The following is a 13783-nucleotide window of genomic DNA, read 5'->3' on the forward strand; positions in this document are numbered from 1 at the left end:
TATGCGTGTGCAAGAGGATTCATGAGACCCAACACAGAACAGGTAAAGACCAGAGAGAAATCTACACTTGATATATGGCACGACATAGAGCAAGATCGGGGTATTTGCTACTTTTTTTTTTTTGGCAGGCTGTTTGGTTTAACTTTTAAAAAATTATCTTTATTTTTAAAAATCAACTTTATTGAGGTTTATTTCACATTGTATTTTTTTTTTTACTTTTTTATTTGGAATCAATTATAAATTCACAGGAAGTTTCAAAAAATAGTACTGAGAGATCTGTGTACCGTTCTCTCAATTTCGCCCAGTGGTTATATATCTTACATAACTGTAGTACAGTATCAGCACCAGGAAATTGACATTGATAGACTGTGTGTGTGCAGTTCTGTGTCATTTTGTCACGTGTATAGATTAGGGTAACCAGCAGCACAATCAAGATGCAGAACTATCCCGTCACCACAAAGATGTCCCTTGTGCTACCCCTTTATTAGTCCCATTCACCGCTCTCCTCCCCACCATCCCTAACCCCTGATAACCAATGATCTGTTTTCCATCACTGCAATTGTGTTACATGGAGAATGTTATATAAATGGAATCATATAGCATATGAATTTTTTTGACCCTACAAGATTGGCTTTTTTTCACTTAACGTAATTCCCCTGAGATCCATGCGTTTTCAATATTTCATGCCTTTTTCTTTTCTTTTTTAACTTTTTTAACGTTTGTTTATTATTGAGAGACAGATCATGAGCAGGGAAGGGGCAGGGAGAGGGGGAGACACAGAATCCGAAGCAGGCTCCAGGCTCCGAGCTGTCAGCACAGAGTCTGACGCGGGGCTCGAACTCACGAACTGAGAGATCATGACCTGAGCTGAAGTCGGATGCTTAACTGACTGAGCCACCCAGGCGCCCCGCCTTTTTCTTTTTTTTTAAGTTTATTTATTTATTTTGAGAGAGAGCGAGAGTGCAAGCAGGGGAGGGGCAGAGAGAGGGAGAGAGAATCCTGAGCAGGCTCCGTGCTGTCGGTGCAGAGCCCAACATGGGGCTCGAGCTCACGCGCCGTGAGATCATGACCTGAGCCAAGATCAAGTGTCAGAAACTTAACCGACTGAGCCACCCAGTCGCCTTGCCTTTTTATTTCTGATTAATATTTCATGAAACAGAGGTACCACAGTTTATTTAACCATTCACCTATTGAGGGATTTTTTAGTGGTTTGCATTTTTTGGCTATTACAAATAAGCTGCTGCGAGGGTTCGTGTACAGGTTTTTGTGTAGATGTAAATTTTCACTTTTCTGAGATAAATGCCCAGGATTATGATTGCCGGGTTGTATGGTAGTTGAATGTTTAGGTTTGTAAGAAACTGTCAAACTGTAATCATTGATTTTACATTCCCACCAGTAATGTATGAGGGATCCAGTTGTTCCATATACTTGACAGCATTTGGTATTGTCACTACTTTTTATTTTAGCTGTTTTAATAGGTGTGTATTTATATCTCATTGTGGTCTTAATTCGCATTTCTTTAATGGTTAACGGTATTGAAAAAATAAGAAATAACATTGCAGTGAAACTCACACAACGTAAATTAATTATTTTAAAGTGGACAATTCAGTGGCATTTAATACATACCTGTGAAACCACCACCTCCATCTGATTCCAAAATATTTCCATCACTCCAAAGTAAAAATTCACGCCCATTAAGTGGTTTCTCCTCAGCGCCCCCGCTCCCCCCAGCCCCTTGCACTCACCAATCTGCATTCTAGCTCTATGGATTTATCTATTCCAGATAGTTCATATAAACTGATTCATGTAATCTGTGATCTTTTTGTCTGGCTTCTTTTACTTAGCATCCTGTCACACTTATAATCATCCACGTTGGAGTGGAGATCAGTAGTTCTTTCCTTTTTCATGGCCGAATAATAGTCCACTGTCTTTATATACCAGAATTATCCATTCATCCATTGATGGACATTCAGGCTGTTTCAACCTTTTCGCTATTGTGAACAGCGTTGCTATGAGTTACTTGTCTGCAGTTCTTTTGGGTATATATCTAGAAGTGCTTGGTTTTTTTTTTTTAACTGAATGCATTCCCATCTGTGCTTTGATGGAGCAGCAGAAAAATGAAGCCTGTGGACTTGAAGGCCAGCAGGACAGCTGGTAATTAGGTATAAAACCTTAGAGGCAAGGAAGCCATGGATAAGCTCAGCCTCATCTCTGTCCAAATTCTTGGCCAACTGTCAAATTACATGGGCCCATGAGAGACTCCACAGGGAGTCAGGCTAAAAATCCAAGTGGATAGCTATAAGAGCAAAGCAATCATTTGCTGCATACCACAAAGGACACAAAGTTCACAGTTTGAATTCAGGTAAGTTAACTGTCTACTAGATTAAACACCCAGTAATTATAGGAATACATCAGAATCCAGAGTCACTACAGCATATTTTCTATAATGCCTAATTTTCAAACCAAAATACCAGACCGTGAAAGAAACAGAAAAGTGAGACTCAGGCCTAGGGGAAAAGGCAGTCAATAGAAACGGACTCTGAGTGGGTTCAAATATCAGACTTAGCGGACAAATTTTTAACATCTATTATGAATATGTTCAAAGAATTAAAGGAAATTTTTGAAAGAATTAAAGGAAAATGTGTTATTGATGAATAACACACATATGTGTGTGTACATGTGTGTGTTTCATACATATGTAAATTTGAAGAACAGAAAAGACTGAAGAAAATGAAACAGGAAGAGACACTGGTCCAACATATGTGTAATTGATATCCCTTAAGGGGAGGAGGAAAAAAGGAAGACAAAATATGTGGAAAAATAGTGGCTGAAAAGTTTAAAAGCTATCGAGTGCACCTAATTCTTTCTAGCATCCTCTTTGTTGTGAGTGCTTTGCAAGAGGTTACAAAGGGGAGGAAGCAGCCTTTGGTGCTACCTAGGGGCCATTTGGAAGTGACGGCAATAATTTGGGTATAAAAAACACCCAGGTAATTTTAATTCTTTGAATCTTGGAATTTGTGGCTCGTCTCAGAGAAGGGCAACATCAGCAAGGGTTTCTAGTTAATAACACAGATCCCCAAATAGGAAATGGCCACAGCCTTGTCTGTGTTATTAATCAGGAAACAAATACTTTGTAAGAACTGAAAGAAAAAAACAAGGGTTAGTAATTTCAGCTACTTTATAACTGCAGAAGCCCTTACTCTATTTAATTGTAATCATGTATAGTTTTAAAGTATGCAAAATTAGCACAAAAACAAGAACACTAACAGGCCCCCTTTGAGCTATTGTATTTGGGTAGGGTGAGAAAAACAACCTTCTGCCATGTGGGTAGAACCTGCAGAGGTAAATAACATTTTACACCCTCATGGTTGAGAACAAACCATATACTCAAAGACCACCTTTTTTTCCCCTGAGTTACCAGTCCTCTACATAGCTTCTGTTTTTAAAATCAAATAGTTTTTTTTAATGCTCATTTTATTGTTGAGAGAGAGAGAGAGCGCGTGTGAGCGGGGGAGGTGCAGAGAGAGAGAGGCAGACAGAGGATCTGAAGCAGGCTCCACGCTGACAGCACAGAGCCTGATGCAGGGTTTGAACTCATGAACTGTGAGATCATGACCTGAGCCGAGATCAAGAATCAGACGCTTAACTGACTAAACCACCCAGGGGCCCCAGTCAAATAGTAGACTTTAATATGTACATATATAAAAGGATAGATGACCTCACTAAAGCTTTAAATGTTAGCTTAAAAGTTAATCTTACAAGCATATTGTAAGACCTTTTATTGTCTGGGTTTTCCCTTGTAATCTAAATGTCATGAAGAACAAATACATTTATATATTAATGAGTGAATTAAAAGTGAATTTTTATAATGACCAGGTATTTTCACTTTTTCTGTATCTCTTTATTTGAATTTCTTTAAAAATGGTTGCATATATGTAATGCAATATTACACTTGCGTTATAGTCTTTAACGGAGTAAAATCAAGGAGAAGACATTCAGCTTCTTAGAAACCAAATTTATCAAATCACTGATTTGTGGGAGGGTTCACTTTGATAGGAATATTAGATGAACCTGGATATGTGAATTTTAATATTTATTTAAAAATATTAAAAATACTTCACAGAAGTTTTCAGTAGTGCTTTTTTATGATTACTAGTTGATAGCTTGATATGTATTTTCATTTCTTTCTTTCTTGGGAGCCTAACATGCAACCATTTGACTGTCTCAGGTTGTCCGTTTCTGAATTGGTAGTTTCTGTGTGTGAACAAGTTTTCTTAAAAGGTCAGTACATTTAAAGCATCAGGAGTCTCAAGGCGCCTTGGTAGCTCAGATGGTTAAGTGTCTGACTCTCGATTTTGGCTCAGGTCATGATCCCAGGGACATGGGACCAAGCCCCGTAATGGGCTCTGTGCTGAGTGTGGAGCCTGCTTGAGATTCTCTCTCTCTCTCTCTCTCTCTCTCTCTCTCTCTCTCTTTCTCTCTCCGCCCCTCCCCCTCTTGCATGCGCATGTACTCTCTCAAAAAAAAAAAAAAAATCAGAAATCTGATTTCTTCCTTCTGTAGGAATTCCTGAGTTCTTTCCTTCTAGGTTTATATAAGCACTTGTTACTCTCAATAAGCTAAACAGAGCAGAATGTCTTCTTAATTTTAAGACCTTATAATCAAATTTATTACCTTTCTCTGAAGGTAAGAGGAAATGTTTTAAATTATTTCTCTAGAAAATACTTTACATTCATATAGTGGAAGAATCATATCACACTTTTAGACAAGCTGGATATGCCCAAGTTGGAGTTCATGGCTGAAGTTTTTGCTCCTCTATTTTGTTATGTGCTATTTTCTGTAGCACTTATCCAGTCAATGTATGAGCTGAGCTAGAGGTTCAATGCCAGCACACACACATTTTTTTTTTTTTACATTTTGACTTGGCTTATTCATGTATGTCTATAGGATTTCCTCACTTCTTACAAGAGAGAGAAAAAGAAAATGGACTCAAGAATTCTTCAGATTTCTCAGATAATTAGAGGCCATAAAGTTTCTGGACAAACCAAAAGCAGATGGGCACACCCCATTTCCTGTTTTCTCATTCCATGTAAAATTTAAGGCTTTAAGTACCTATATAAACTCATTCATATTATTGTTATACAGGCCAGGTAAATTCTTTAGAAGTGAAAACTCTGCTCGGTAAGCTATGCAAAGCCTGTTTCAAGTCTATTTCTCTTACTTGGATAATAAGTCTGTCTGTCTGGATTAGGTATTGTGCACATCACGTGCACAAATGGCAGATTCCTACATCGATTAATCTCTGAAAATGCTCCTCCCAAAAGCCAGACACAAAGGGTTACGATTGCAAACAGATGAATGTACATGGCTAATTTCCTCTGTGAGGAGGGAGTAAAGGTTTTTCTCACTTAAACACACACTTAAGTGTCTTTAGCCCGGGAGCAAAAGGAAATACAGAGACAAATACATATGTGACATTCACTAGAGGGAAAAAGAAATAAAAATGCCCATCCTAGGGACGCCTGGGTGGCTCAGTCGGTTAAACATCTGACTTCGGCTCAGGTCACGATCTCACGGTTCGTGAGTTTGAGCCCCGCATCAGTCTTTGCCCTCACAGAGAAGAGCCTGCTTAGGATTCTTTCTCTCTCTCTCTCTGTTCCTGTTCCTCTCTCTCTCTCTCTCTCAAAATAAATAAACTTTAAAAATGCCCATCCTAATAATTTTTTATGGGATAGTCACCATTATTCAGCCATATGACACACTGATGTGAACCACTAGTTTCTTTCTATTTGATCTGGGACTTATCATCCCTAATCCATGGAATTACTTAAATAAGAGAAACACTGACAAAACCCCTGTAAGTCCATAATTCGACTTTTTGAAACTTAAAAACTTTCAGGTAAGTCTTACTGTAGCCAGGATGATATATATCCAGACTTTTGGTCTCAAACTGAAAGACAGGTGTCCAGTCATATCCAGCCAGTTTTCACCCTGGAAATGTGGTTGCCGTCTTGACCTCTGGCTGAAAAGCCAGACTAGGTTTTTCAAACTCTTAGAAAAACTTAAGGTCTCAGAAGCTTCTAAATGGCAGACAGTCATGATTTGCAAATACAAATTTTCTCTGCAGATGAGAGAGGGGAGAGTTAGAAGGAGCAAGGCCCTGCAGGAGTTTATTGTCCTTTATTGTTCCGATCCCAGCGGGTCCCTCTGGAGCCTGGGTTGTCACCTTTTCCTGTCATTGCTCTTGTCCTAGCATGTGGGGTTGGATCATGATACTATTCCCTAAGTGAGATGAGTGCACACAGTCCAGAAAGAAGATTAGGCCCAGCTTCATGAAGCATTTCCAAGTCAGGCATTTAATTGTTTATACTTTTGCTGGTATGTTTTAAAATTTTTATTTCTAGACATTTAAATTTTTTTTTTATTTGAGAGAGAGAAAGTGGGGGAAAGGAGCAGAGGAAGAGAGAGAAAGAGATTGAGAGAGAGAGAGAGAGAGAGAAAGTCTTAAGCAGGCTCCATGCTGAGTGTGGAGCCCAATGCAGGGCTCAATTCCATAACCCTGGGATCATGACCTGAGCCAAAATCAAGAGTTGGATGCTCAACTGACTGAATCACCCAAGCTCCCTGATTTCTAGGCATTTATTAAGGAAACTTCCACTCCACAGAGAATGTGGTTTGAAGAACTTCTGATTCCCATGCCATGTTTCCTCACACTCTTTCTCCTTTTTATCCAAGAAGATAAAAGTTATTTGATCTATAACTCCTGTAATCCTAGGCCAACTGATAGACCATGCCCCAGTGGAGTGTTGATGGAGGGATTCTTGGTACCCTTTATTCAAAACCATCTTTGAAAGCTGTAAAGAGGGGTGATGTGGCTGTTAGGGATCATTATGGGTAAAAGGGGGTTGGAATTTTTTCTGTTTGATTTTCGACCCTATTTATTTGTTTGTTTGTTTATTTATTTATTTAATGTTTATTTATTTTTGAGAGAGGGAGACAGAGAACAAGCAGGTGAGGGGCAGAGAGAGAGAGAGAGAAACACACACAGGATCTGAAGCAGGCTCCAGGCTCTGAAGCAGGCTCCAGGCTCTGAGCCACCAGCACAGAGCCTGATGCGGGGCTTGAACTCACAAACTGTCAGATCATGACCTGAGCCAAAGTCAGACGCTTATCCAACTGAGCCACCCAGGCGCCCCTGATTTTGACCCTTTAAAATGCTGGTATTTATATGCTAAATACAGCTAGAGGAAATAGGTTGGGGTAAGTTACATAGCCTCTACCTCTATTTTAAAAAAAAGTTTCTGTTGTTCATTTTGCCTTGGCCTCTGCCTGTTATAATACTGATAATGACAGGATTCTCTTAGAGAATTCTAGAAAGTTGGTCAACAGCTGGCTCTGACAGGCCATTCCCAATTGCCCTTGAGAAACAATCATGCAGGATCCAGCCTAAAATACGAATAGACTGTATGCTAAAATGGCCGCTCTGAATCATGTTGGTAAGTTTGCTGGTAGCTGGCCTGCTTCCTGGTAGCATCTGTATCAAGACTTTTGTTCTGTCTTGACATAATCAAGATGGAAAAGGTTGTACTTGCCTAGAGGGAAACAACAAGCATCTTGCCATCACTGCATATTACTTTAGGTCATTGCAGACTCTTCAGTCTTGCCCAGACTGAGGACAGTAGCTTGCACTGTGCTTCTACATCCAATGTGCACGAAAGCCTGGCGGAGGAAGTACATGCCGTTTAACATACCAGAACTGTTCCAGCAATACCCATCGCTTAGCACTGAATGGCCTTAACTTTTGCACATCATGTTGCAGACCCAGACAGGATACCTGACAAGATACTTCTGTAATATTGCAGTGGTCCTCATTTGTGGGCATATGTACTAAAAGAATGAAGTCGATTTTAGATTGACGCCTATTACATAATTTAAGCAGAAGCTCGACAGGTCCAGGATTACGAAGTGCATGTTGGACCAAGTGTGCCAAGATCAGCATCTTTCAAGATGGCAGGGACCACCCAGGTGATGTTGTTGGGAGATAGCTCATCTTTCCGCTTTGAGTACTGAGTAGCAACTGCATGCCAGGCCAGTGTATACTTGTTATCACTCTGAAAAGCCCCTTGGGAGACAATGGATTCCTGCCACTGGAAACCAGTGTCCTAGGAATAAAAGCCAATATAGTAGGGCAACCACGGGAAGTTGTTGATGAGTTTTTTTCCGGAAGATTTTCTTGGGGTTACTGGGAACCTACTTTGGAGCATCGAGGGTTAAATATATGTAGCAACTGAACCCATTCTCTCGAGTGAAGGCAATGAATGCAGCTTTGCGACATGTAGTATAACAAGAGCAGAAGCTTTGGGAACAAACGGACCTGGGTGTGAAACACATTTCTCTTACTTAACTTGCTGTGTTACCTTGGGAAAGTTATTTTACATTTCTGAGGTTCAGTTTTCTTGTCTGTAAAATGAGAAGGCTAATACTACCTGTTTCATAGGTAGGATGATTCTGTATCTCAGTTTGCCTGGGACTATCCCATGCATGATTTGTGTTTTATCCATGCATGATTATGTAATAGTGCCCTCTTCCTCTTCAAAGTGTCCTGATTTGGACAGCAAATTATATCACCACTATCATCAGGTTCAGCAATCAATATAAAGAGGCACGGTGTCTGAACTGTAATAAGTTCTTTTTTTTAATGTTTATTTATTTTTGAGAGAGAGAGAGAGAGAAAGACAGAGTGCAAGTGGGGGGAGGAACAGAGAGAGGGAGACACAGAATCCGAAGCAGGCCCCAGGCTCCGAGCAGTCAGCACAGAGCCCAACGCGGGGCTCGAACCCACAAACCGTGAGATCATGACCTAGGCTGAAGTTGGACGCTTAACCGACTGAGCCACCCAGGCTCCCCTTAATTTAATTTTTTAAAATTTACATCCAAATTAGTTAGCATATAGTGCAACAATGATTTCAGGAGTAGATTCCTTAATGCCCCTTACCCATTTATCCCATCCCCCCTCCCACAACCCCTCCAGTAACCCTTTGTTCTCCATATTTAAGAGTCTCTTATGTTTTGTCCCCCTCCCTGTTTTTATATTATTTTTGCTTCCCTTCCCTTGTGTTTCTCTGTTCTGTGTCTTAAAGTCCTCATATGAGTGAAGTCATATGATATTTGTCTTTCTCTGACTGACTAATTTCACTCAGCATAATACCCTCCAGTTCCATCCACATAGTTGCAAATGGCAAGATTTCATTCTTTTGGATTGCCGAGTAATACTCCATTGCATATATATACCACATCTTCTTTATCCATTCATCCATTGATGGACATTTGGGCTCTTCCCATACTTGGCTATTGTCGATAGTGCTGCTATAAACATTGGGGTGCATGTGCCCCTTCAAAACAGCACACCTGTGTCCCTTGGATAAATACCTAGTAGTGCAATTGCTGGATTATAGGGCAGTTCTATTTTTAATGTTTTGAGGAACCTCTATACTGTTTTCCAGAGTGGCTGCACCAGCTTGCATTCCCACCAGCAATGCAAAAGAGATCCCCTTTCTCCACATCCTTGCCAACATCTGTTGTTGCCTGAGTTGTGAATGTTAGCCATTCTGACAGGGGTGAGGCGGTATCTCATTTGTATTGGTTTTGGTTTGTATTTTCCTGATGATGACTGATGTGGAGCATTTTTTCATGTGTTGGTTGGCCATCTGGATGTCTTCTTTGGAGAGTGTCTATTCATGTCTTTTGCCCATTTCTTCACTGGATTATTTGTTGTTTGGGTGTTGAGTTTGAGAAGTTCTTTATAGATTTTGGATACTAACCCTTTATCTGATATGTTGTTTGCAAATATTTTCTCCCATTCTGTCGTTGCCTTGTAGTTTTGCTGATTGTTTCCTTCGCTGTGCAGAAGCTTTTTATTTTGATGAGATCCCAATAGTTCATTTTTGCTTTTGTTTCCCTTCCCTCTGGAGATGTGTTGAGTAAGAAGTTGCTGAAGCCAAGATCAAAGAGGTTTTTGCCCACTTTCTCCTTGAGGATTTTGATGGCTTCCTGTCTTACATTTAGGTCTTTTATCCATTTTGAGTTTATTTTTGTGTATGGTGTAAGAAAGTGGTCCAGGTTCATTTTTCTGCATGTTGCTGTCCAGTTTTCCCAGCACCACTTGCTGAAGAGACTGTCTTTATTCCATTGGATATTCTTTCCTGCTTTATCAAAGACCATATAAAACCCATACGTTTGTGGGTCCATTTCTGGGTTCTCTATTCTGTTCCATTTATCTGAGTGTCTGTTTTTGTGCCAGTACCATACTATCTTGATGATTACAGCTTTGTAATATAGCTTGATGTCTGGAATTGTGATGCCTCCTGCTTTGGTTTTCTTTTTCAAGATTGCTTTGGCTATTCGGGGCCTTTTCTGGTTCCATACAAATTTTAGGATTATTTATTCTAGCTCTGTAAAGAATGCTGGTGTTATTTTGATAGGTATTGCATTGAATATGTAGATTGCTTTGGGTAGTATTGACATTTTAACAATATTTGTTCTTCCTCTCCAGGAGCATGGAATCTTTTTCCATTTTTTGTGTCTACTTCAATTTCTTTCATAAGCTTTCTATAGTTTTCAGTGTATAGACTTTTCACCTCTTTGGTTAGATTTATTCCTAGGTATTTTATGGTTTTTGGTGCAATTGTAAATGGGATCGATTCCTTGATTTCTCTTTCTGTTGCTTCATTGTTGGTTTATAAGAATGTAACCAATTTCTCTGCATTGATTTTATATCCTGTGACTTTGCTGAATTCATGAATCAGTTTTGGCAGTTTTTTGGTAGAATCTTTTGGGTTTTCCATATAGAGTATCATGTCATCTGTGAAGAGTAAAAGTTTGACCTCCTCCTGGCTGATTTGGATGCCTTTTATTTCTTTGTGTTGTCTGATTGCTGAGGCTAAGACTTCTAACACTATGTTGAATAACAGTGGTGAGAGTGGACATCCCTGTCTTGTTCCTGACCTTAGGGGGAACCTCAGTTTTTCCCCATTGAGGATGATATTAGTGTTGGGTCTTTCATATATGGCTTTTATGATCTCGGGGTATGATCCTTCTATCCCTACTTTCTTGAGGGTTTTTATCAAGAAAGGATGCTGTATTTTGTCAAATGCTTTCTCTGCATCTATTGAGAGGATCATATGGTTCTTGTCCTTTCTTCTATTGATGTGATGAATCATATTGATTGTTTTGTGGATATTGAACCAGCCCTGAATCCCAGGTATAAATCCCACTTGGTTGTAGTGAATAATTCTTTTAACGTGTTGTTGGATCCGGTTGGCTGATATCTTGTTGAGGATTTTTGCATCCATGTTCATCAGGGAAATGGGTCTGTAGTTCTTCTTTTTAGTGAGGTCTTTGTCTGGTTTTGGAATCAAGGTAATGCTGGCTTCATAGAAAGGGTTTGGAAGGTTTCCTTCCATTTCTATTTTTTGAAACAGCTTCAAGAGAATAGGTGTTAACCCTTCCTTAAATGTTTGGTAGAATTCCCCTGGAAAGCCATCTGGCCCTGGGCTCTTGTTTTTTGGGCAATTTTTGATTACTAATTCGATTTCTTTACTGGTTATGGGTCTGTTCAAATTTTCTATTGCTTCCTGTTTCAGTTTTGGTAGTGTATATGTTTCTAGGAATTTGTCCATTTCTTCCAGATTGCCCATTTTATTGGCATATAATTGCTCATAATTTTCTCTTATTATTGTATTTATTTCTGTTGTGTTGGTTGTGATCTCTCCTCTTTCATTCTTGATTTTATTTGGGTCCTTTCCTTTTTCTTTTTGATCAAACTGCCTAGTGGCTTATCAATTTTGTTCATTCTTTCAAAGAACCAGCTTCTGGTTTCATCGATCTGTTGTACTGTTTTTTGGTTTTGATAGCATTAATTTCTGCTCTAATCTTTATTATTTCCTGTCTTCTGCTGTTTTTGGGTTTTATTTGCTGTTCTTTTTCCAGCTCTTTAAGGCATAAGGTTAGGTTGTATATCTGAGGCCTTTCTTCCTTCTTTAGGAAGGCCTGGATTGGTATATACTTCACTCTTATGACCGCCTTTGCTGCGTCCCAGAGGTTTTGCGTTGTGGTGTTATCATTTTCTTTGGCTTCCGTGAACTTTTCAATTTCCTCTTTAACTTCTTGGTTATCCCACTCATTCTTTAGTAGGATGTTCTTTAGTCTCCAAGTATTTGTTACCTTTTCAAATTTTTTCTTGTGGTTGATTTCGAGTTTCATAGAGTTGTGGTCTGAAAATCTGCACAGTATGATCTCCATCTTTTGTGCTTGTTGAGGGCTTATTTGTGTCTCAGTATGTGGTCTATTCTTGAGAATGTTCCATGTGCATTGGAGAAGAATGTATATTCCACTGCTTTAGGATGAAATGTTCTGAATATATCTGTTAAGTCCATCTGGTCCAGTGTGTCATTCAAAGCCATTGTTTCCTTGTTGAGTTTTTGATTAGATGATCTGCCCATTGCTGTCAGTGGAGTGTTGAAGTCCCCTACTATTACGGTATTACTATCAATGAGTTTCTTTATGTTTGTGATTAATTGATTTATATATTTGGGTGCTCTCACATTTGAAGCACAAATGTTTACAATTATAGGCCTTCTTGGTGGATAGACCTCTTAATTATGATATAATGCCCTTCTTCATCTCTTGATACAGTCTTTATTTTAAAGTCTACATTGTCTGATATACGGATGGCTACTCCGGCTTTCTTTTGATGACCGTTGGCACGCTAGATGGTTCTCCATTCCCTTACTTTCAATCTGAAGGTGTCTTTAGATGTAAAGTGGGTCTCTTGTAAACAGCATATAGATAGATTTTATTTTCTTATCAATTTTGTTACCATATGTCTTTTGATTGGAGTATTTAGTCCACTGACATTTAGAGTGAGTCCTGAAAGATATGAATTTATTGCCATTATGTTGCTTGTAGAGTTGGCGTTTCTGGTGGTGTTCTCTAGTGCTTTCTAGTCTTTTTTGCTTTTGGTCTTTATTTGTTTGGTTTTTTTCATCCCTTCTCCCTTCAGAGAGTCCCCCTTTCTTGCAGGGCTGGTTTAGTGGTCACAAACTCCTTTAATTTTTGTTTGTCTGGGAAACTTTTAATCTCTCTTTCTATTTTGAATGACAGTCTTGCTGGATAAAGAATTCTTGGCTACATATTTTTCCAATTCAGGCCATTGAATATACCCTGCCACTCCTTTCTGGCCTGCTAAGTTTCTGTGGATAGGTCTGCTGCAAACCTGATCTGTCTTCCCTTGTAGGTTAAGGACTTTTTTTCCCTTGCTGGTTTCGTGATTCTCTCCTTGTCTGAGTATTTTGTGAATTTGACTATGATATGCCTTGTTGATGGTCGGTTTTTGTTGAATCTAATGGGAGTCCTCTGTGCTTCCTGGATTTTGATGTCTGTGTCTTTCCCCAGGTTAAGAAAGTTTTCTGCTATGATCTGCTCACATAACCCTTCTACCTCTATTTCTCTCTCTTCTTCCTCTGGGACCCCCTATGATTCTGATGTTGTTCCTTTTTAATGACTCACTGATTTCTCTAATTCTTAAATCGTGCTCTTTTGCCTTAATCTCCCTCTTTTTTACTGCTTCATTATTCTCTATAAGTTTGTCCTTTATATCACTGATTCTCAATTCTGCCTCATCCATCCTTGCCGCCATGGCATCCATTGGAGATTGCAGCTCAGTTATAGCATTTTTTATTTCATCCTGACTAGTTTTACTTCTCTTATCTCCAAGGTGGGATTC

Source organism: Panthera pardus, unplaced genomic scaffold (assembly GCF_024362965.1).
Source record: "Panthera pardus isolate Hobbes unplaced genomic scaffold, ASM2436296v1 HiC_scaffold_27, whole genome shotgun sequence".
Lineage (NCBI taxonomy): Eukaryota > Metazoa > Chordata > Mammalia > Carnivora > Felidae > Panthera > Panthera pardus.